Below are 8,277 nucleotides of genomic sequence, written 5' to 3'. Positions count from 1 at the left end.
GAGTGGTGTGACTAAACAGACGGTAGAGGAAGAAGGGAAGACATAATTTTGGACTCTATTTTCGTCGATCATTAATTTTCTTTAGATTAGATTCCCGCTAGGAACGTTGCCGTCACTGGGCACTGAACGACAGTTGAGGAAGAAAGACATCATAAATAAGCCCATGATGTGTGTGTCGCCTGCAGTGATAGGACCAGGGGCGGAGCCAGCTATATGGCGAGGTTTGGCAGGTGCCATACCTAAAATTTGGCAAAAATACTACGTATATATACTATACTTGTCTGAAGATTTGAGCTGAGTTCAGTTTCGTTAGTTGGGAGGAGGAGAACATTCTCAGAGGCGCGTCGAATTGCCCATGGCCCAATTATCCTCCCAGCAGCCCACCTAGCTGCATGTTAGCCCAGCTCCAGTCCTTTTCCAAAAAAAAAAATCCCAGCTCCAGCCTCTAGTAGTCCAGTTACGCTACAAATCGAGCCCGCTGATGGAAATCACGCAGAGACACAACCGCAATTACGGAATCTAGCTCTCGGTTACGGGGATTCCGGCAGCGACCATGCTCGGCGAACGCGGCGGCGGCGGGTGGCACTGCAGGGAATTAGGTGGCGAGTGACACAGCCGCGGCGCAGACCCAAAAGCGACGAGCTTAATGCCTCTATGTGCCAACAACGGCGAGGCCGAAGCAATGACGTCAGGTCAGGATCCTGGCCATATTGGTTCTAAAATTTCGTACTTCTTGTGTCCATTTTTTCAGTCCATACACTAGTAAACATCAATTCTTTTTTATAAATTCGATTAGTTGTTTTTTTAGGGGAATTCGATTAGTTGTTCTGTGATCTATCATCAGTGAATTTGTTTTTCTGATCTATGAAGTAAGTTGTGTTAAAAAAGGAATCTACTATGTACTCCCTCCGTCCCATAATGTAAGACGTTTTTTCACACTGGGACGGAGGGAGTAGTAACTAGAGAGACTAATAAGCAATTTTAGAAAAAAATTGGAAGAAAGCTTCAAAGAGCACTAATTCAACACCGACAAACGTTTATGTTTTGCAGTGAACGATTTGTGAACCTTTATGTTTTCGATTTTCATTCTAGACTTTGAATACCCATTAAATGTGGCACTCCGCACAGCTACTCTCCAAACTCACGAGCCTGCATAGCTTCGTGTGATTCTTTCCTGGTTCCGACCTGCCGTCCCTAGCCGGCTAAGTGCCAGAAGATCGAGTAAGGCATCGATCAGAGAGCAACCGTGTGAGGTTGGAAGTGCCGGGCCGGGCATGGCAGTGGCCACGGGCGGGCGAGGCAGAGCACGAGCGGCACATAATTATATTGTACATTGGTCTTTACCTCGTGAAATCCGCCACACCTATAAATTATTCCTGCCTTCGCCACTGGATAGGACTATTTTGTGTCCAAGTTGTTGCTCCACTTGTGCACGCGTTTCAAGTCCAACGGAAGAAACTGAATTTAACCCCGGTGGTGAACTTTTGGTCTATGGGCCCTGTATGGAAAAATACATTTAGTAATTAAATAAACTTGACCTTCCATTGCACAGGCAAAAAAAAAATTCACAAAAAGAAAAAAAAATCTTGGTGACTTCGTTTCAAAAAAGACAAAAAGTTTGGTCAAAATAGTATGAATAGTGACCTATAATAGAAAATAAATTTTGTTTATTTTGCCCTGAAGTCAACGCTTGTTTTCTATACATGAAAATTTATATACTAGTGGAAAAGAAAGTCGAGTTTATTGTGAAAAAACTTTCAAACTTTTCTGACTTTCATTTTAGTTATTAAACTTTTTTCCCATATAAGGTGCATATACACCTAGGAACCAAAGGGCATTTCCCAATTTAACCCTCTATATATTCATCTGCACTCAGTGCCTCACAAAAAAAGTACGGAGGTTACACAAAAAAGACGCCTTCCTTCTGAAATTGGAGGGTCACAAGCAAGCACATATTTTCAACAGTTTAGTAATTTTAAGTCTTGACTTACTGATACTAATATTGTCAGAAATTTTAAACACAAGCAAGGACAGAACATAACTCACGCACTCACTTATGTCTCTCTCTCTCTCTCTCTCTCTCTCTCTCTCTCTCTCTCTCTCTCTCTCTCTCTCTCTCTTCCATGCGTGTACACCATGTCAACTTCAGTGCTCACTAGATACAACGAGTTGTTGTCGAATGGTGCAACCAAGTTTGTTGTATTTATTTAATATTCTAGCTATTGATAGTTTTTCCTACAAACTTGCTTATACTATGCAGTGAATTCTAAAAAGTGTCTTCTTTTTGGAATAGGTCACACTGTGCACCAACTTCAGTAAAATTTATTCTCCTAATTCCACAAATAAATTTTCTTACACCAAAAAACAGAAGAGTCATTATTTGTTAATTTTCTACAACTAACAAACATGTCTAATAAATATATTTTCTAATGATATAATTGCAACAGCCATATGACAACAATTTGACGCGGTAGTTTAATTTTATGTACATTATATTTTCAATAATATAGTGGTAATATCCATTTTTTTATTTTGTCAATATACATATATACTCCCATTAATGTTGCTTCTAACTCCTAATCGCACGCACACACTCACACGTCACATCTCTCACCTAGACCATGCGCGAGTCACGCGTAAACATCAATGATCACTACGTAAAAAAGAAGAAGTCTGTTGTCATCGATAAGTCTGTTGCAACCCCGCAAAAAAAGAAGAAGAAGATAAGTCTGTTGCAACGAGAGATTCGTGCATATCCAAAGGAGCCAATCAACATAGGGCAGCAACGATGTGAGCCGTAGCAAACTACTATCACTAGTGGAGCTAACTGTAGTAGTAGGAGTGTTTGATTTGATTAGTTCACGTGACCATATTTGGAATCGGATACGGACGCTGCATGGCTTTTGCTTTTGCCGCGCGCGGTGGTTCTCGTGCTTTCACGTACTCATGCATACGTGCTCGCTCGGGCACTTGCACGTTGTCAAGCAAACTCCAGCCGCTGGCTACCCCGCCTCCAGCTTGACTTGGACACCGGCCGGTTTGTCCCGTTAATTGCTGGGCATGCACAGTCGCCGTCATGCACATCCGCCCGGCTTCGGCAAAGCTCTCCACCACCGTGCACCGATCGACGTGGATTAGTTTGTTCGTACAAGACGTGTTAACACCTACTCCCCTTTGTTGAGGGACAAGTTTTTTCGGACAGAGAGAGTACGTGCCTGAGAAATAACAAAACCGTAGTATATAGTCATTTTTCCATTGGATAATCGTATGTCGTGGGTAGTTTGGCCCATGGTTCCAGTGGGTTCAGTTCAATCCTAGGTGCGCCCGTCTCGCAGGTTGCTGCTCTCTTTTAGAATTCTTAGAAGTTTCTTGTGCCTGTGCACTGCTGAGGATGATGATGCCTTTGTCAGGGTCAGCCATGCAGTTATGATACAAGGAAATGAGCATGGACTAAGCTCCGCCGCCCACTGCGACGGGAGAGACGATCAGGATTCAGGACTGCCACAGCTGCCTTTCATAAAGAAATTTCTTCCCCAGAATGTGCCAATGCTCGTGCCACCTCAGCCAAACTTTGTTCCTGGGCGAAATTAAATTAATCTACTGCTGCTCGGGTCCCCTAGTTTTGATTAGTTCCAGACCATCTGATCAACAGCTAGCCTGATGGACGGCTCCATATTTAGCACCGCTGCTGCGAGCGAACATCGACGTCCACGTCCAGACCTTGGTTGGCATACTATAAATTCCGCGACTCCGAGGGGAAGATCAGAGAAAGAGCAACCACCAGACTCCGAGAGGTGGAGGCAGCGGCAGAGCAGAGGCAGAGCCGCTCCCATTTTGGGTGGCCATGGCCGCCAGACTCCCTCTCGCCGCGTGCATCGTCGCCTTCCACCTCTGCCTTCTCCTCTCGCCGTCCTCCTCGCTCCGCACGGTAGTCCGTCATGGCGTGGGCATCAGGCCCGCCTACCACTTCCTGCCTGCCAAGAACTGGCAGAACGGTACGTAGCAACTCCATCTAGCTTCCCCGCAAAAAAAAAAAAAAAACTCCATCTAGCTGCTCTCTTTTCACGAACGAATGAATTAAGCCAGTAGCTAATCTGATCCTTGTTGCATGTGTACACATGTCCGACTAATTTGCTGCTTTTGGGATGATGGATGGATCATTCATGCATGCATGGTGACTTCCGGATACGTGCAGATCCGAATGGTACGTACACGACGTCTTCTGTATAATTGCTTTGCTTGCTTACTCGATCAAGCATTGTGCTTGCTTACTTACTTGTTAGCTAGAGTACGTGCGAACGAGACATCACATACTGGACCCGTATGATTAGACTCGACTTTCCTCCTCTTTAGATTCCCGTCTTGGACCCGTGTTTTCGTTAGATCATTCTAAATCAGCACATGCCCATGATTGCGATACGGCTGCTTTTGTGTCATGTGTGTGTGCCCGTATTGGACGTCACTTTGTGTTGCCATGTAAGAGCGAGTCCAACTGAAGAAACAAATTTTGACACCCTAAATCCTCATTTGCATTTCGCAAAAAATAAAATAAAATAATCCACATTTGCAAAGCCTCGCCAAAAGATCCCTTCTCCATTTTTATGATCTTTCCAACCTCCCCAAAACATGTCTGATAATGGAGTATTTTCTAACAGTTATATTCGCAACAACCATATGACAAAGATTCAATGTAATATGTTAATAATATAACATAGAAAAATTTCAATAATTTAATAAATTTGATTGTTGAATTTGACAATATATTACCAGTGATGTTGTCTCAAATTCCTACACACACAGCATGCACACAGCACTAGACTCGCATGCCTAAACACATTCACTTACGCACTCACACATCTCTCCCACAGCAATGCCTGAATTGCATGTAAATATCAGTGATCACTAGAGGGATGTTTGGACACGGAGATTTATCAAACCCATATCCCCTAATCACGTGTTGTTTTTGCGGATGTCCCCTATTCACATTTAAGGGTCTGACCACATTTAGAAAAGCATGGTTTTTCCTAAAACAGGATTAATGAGTTGTAGCAAAAAATGACTATTAATCGGTTTTCTATAAATCAATTTTGTGTATCCTGAATATATGTGTCTCGATCGCAAAGGTTATCTTATACGGAGGCTGGCTTACAAGTGCTCAAAATTCCAGCAATCATTATTATATTATATCAACTTTCTATAACTAACAAACATGATCTAGAATCAGTTGGAAGGATAGATTCGTGCATATGCAAAGAAGCCAGCAGCACAGAACAACACTGATGTGAACAGTAGTAACTACTTTCACTATACGTATATTGGAGCTAACTGTATGCTTGATTTTGATTAGTTCACGTGCCTTTATTTGCCGCGCGCACTCTCGTTCTTTCACGTACGCACGCGTGCCTGCGCGGGCATTCGTGCAGCACCGCACCGACATTTTGATTAGCGAACGACGAAACAAGGCCTGCGGCACTTTCTTTTGTTCATTGTTTTTTATATAGCTTACCATTCATGCCAAGTAGTTTGCGGCACTTTAGTAGCTCAACTCCTCGCTATAAGGATATTTAATTTGCACTACTTTTGGTGTCTCAAGCTAGGTGCTCCGAAAATTTCTTCCACAGTCTTTTTGATCGTCTGACGGCTGTTTCCGTTGCATGGACGTACAGGGCCGATGTACCACAACGGGGTATACCACCTCTTCTACCAGTACAACCCGCTCGGCGCGACATCGGGCACCGGGAACCTCTCATGGGGTCACTCCATCTCCCGTGACCTTATGAACTGGGCCGCCCTCGACACCGCGCTCGACCCCACCGCCCCCTTCGACCACAACGGCTGCTGGTCAGGCTCCGCCACAATCCTCCCCGGCGGCGTCCCGGCCTTGCTGTACACCGGCCGCATCGACGATGGCAGGGTGCAGGTGCAGAATATCGCCTTCCCCAAGAACCCAACCGACCCGCTCCTCCGCGACTGGGTCAAGCCCGCCTACAACCCCGTCATACCACTCCCAGCCGACGTCCCCGGAGAATACTTCCGCGACCCTACCACGGCGTGGGTAGGCCGCGACGGTCTGTGGCGTATCGCCATTGCAGCCAAGGTCGGCGGCCCCAATGGCTTTGCCTCCACGCTCATCTACCGGAGTAATGACTTCCGACACTGGAAGCGGAATGACTTGCCATTGTACACATCACGCACCGCCAACATGGTTGAGTGCCCGGACCTATTCCCAGTGGCGGAGCCTGGTATGGAGGAGGGGCGACTCGGCTACGCATCCGGAACGGCGAGCAGTGCTATGAGGCATGTGCTGAAGCTGAGCGTGACGAACACGACCCAGGACTACTACGTGGTCGGGAGGTACGATGATGTGGCGGATACCTTCATGCCGGAGGTGGACGATGCGCGCAGCATCGACGACTGGCCGACCTGGCGGCGCTTCGACTACGGCCACGTATACGCATCAAAGTCCTTCTTCGACACACGCAAGAACCGGCGCGTGCTCTGGGCATGGGCCAACGAGTCCGACAGCCATAACGACGACATCGCCTGAGGCTGGTCCGGTGTTCAGGTTTGTATCCTAAGGTCAATTTCCGATCAACTAACTGATCATCCTTGTTATATTATTAGCTATGATGTGCACACGCAGATAGTTCCGAGGAAGGTGTGGTTGGACGGAGAGGGTAAGCAGCTACGACAATGGCCAATCGAGGAGATCGAGACGTTGAGGAGCAAACAAGTCGCCAGCTTGCTTGAAGCGCATGTGAATGCCGGTGGCGTGAACAAGATCGTTGGTGCGGGCGCGCAGGCGGACGTGGATGCCATCTTCGAGATCCCGTCGTTGGAAGAGGCCGAGACCTTCGAACCCAGCTGGCTGCTGGATCCACAGAAGCTATGCGAGGAGAAGGGCGCTTCTGTGCCAGGCGGGGTCGGTCCATTCGGGCTACTTGTCATGGCCTCCGGTGACCTACGGGAGCACACGGCTGTCTTCTTCAGAGTGTTCAGACACAACCAAAAGTACAAAGTTATCATGTGCATCGACCTCACAAGGTAATGATTACAACACTCCCTTAATTTAGATGGAACTCTTTGATCCTGCAAACTCATATTTTTCTTGTTTTAACTTTTATACCTTGTGTTGCAACAAAATGAGTAGATCGACTCGGAAGGACAATGTGTACAAGCCACCGTATGGAGGGTTCGTGGACATAGACATCGAGCAGCACCAGAGAAGCATATCTCTCAGAACATTGGTAACCAAAATTCTTCGTCAATCCTTTCCTTCATTAGATGCATTAAGTGAATATCTTGTGATTTTATTCCCTTTTATGACCAAGCAGATTGATCATTCAGTGGTGGAGAGCTTTGGAGGTGGGGGCCGGACATGCATCACGGCACGGGTGTACCCTTTGCATGCGGAGAACAACAATAGCCATGTATTCGTGTTCAATAACGGGACCGGCATCGTGAGGGTGTCTAGGCTCGAGGCATGGAGGCTGGCGACGGCTACCGTAAACGTCGTGCATGGTGGGTGACTCCCTTAAGTGTAAATTTGAACCGACTCGCTCTAAGAAGCAACTACACGCCAGTTTAATATGTAAAAGTGAGGCTCGACTCATGACAGATTGGGCCACCATCTCATGGTGCGGGGTAGAAAGACGCTGGGCAATTCTCCTTGAAAAGTAAGGGTTTATTGTAGCATTTTCAGTGTGAAAATAATGAGTGTAAAACACTTGGGGAGCTTCCATTTCCTCTAAGTTATATATATATATGTCATCACTTATACAACCTTTCATGCACTTTAAACATCTAGTGTTCTACTAGGACCCAAAATAACAATGAGTGTGTGTTTTTGTAACTTTTACTTTTTATGTAAATAAATGAAAAAATATGATAGGGTGTTGGAAATAATAAATATTAGGCTCCTTGGAATAATAGTGGTAGGCAATAAAGGAACTAATGTAAAAAAACCCGAGTGATATCCAATTGTAGTAAATGTTCTAGAGAGTTGGCTTCTGAGTATCAAGGGATTGCCCTTTTTTGGGGGGAATCAAAGGGTTATCTTTAATAAGAACCACCTCTGGTACTGGCGACGATAGCTAGAGGCTGAATGCAAACAAATAAATAATTTATCGAGTTTCAGGATGTATGTATGCGCTGTTCCTCTTCTTCTATAGATTGTTTTGCTTCCTCGATTGAGTAGTGAGCTTTCTTGCTTTTGACCTGTACCTTCGAAACGGGCCCACAGGTTCCACTAATATATATAGAGCCTAATACGATTTT

General features: G+C 45.6%; 1 pseudogene; it reads left to right on the top strand.

Annotated features, from left to right (window-relative positions):
• The first annotated feature begins 3,780 nt into the window (after window positions 1–3,780).
• On the top strand, window positions 3,781–7,758 carry LOC125534506 (annotated as a pseudogene).
• The last annotated feature ends 519 nt before the right edge of the window (window positions 7,759–8,277 follow it).

Source organism: Triticum urartu, chromosome 2 (assembly GCF_003073215.2).
Source record: "Triticum urartu cultivar G1812 chromosome 2, Tu2.1, whole genome shotgun sequence".
NCBI lineage: Eukaryota > Viridiplantae > Streptophyta > Magnoliopsida > Poales > Poaceae > Triticum > Triticum urartu.
The sequence above is the reverse complement of the archived record's forward strand: the minus strand, read 5'-3'. Positions and strand labels throughout refer to the sequence as shown.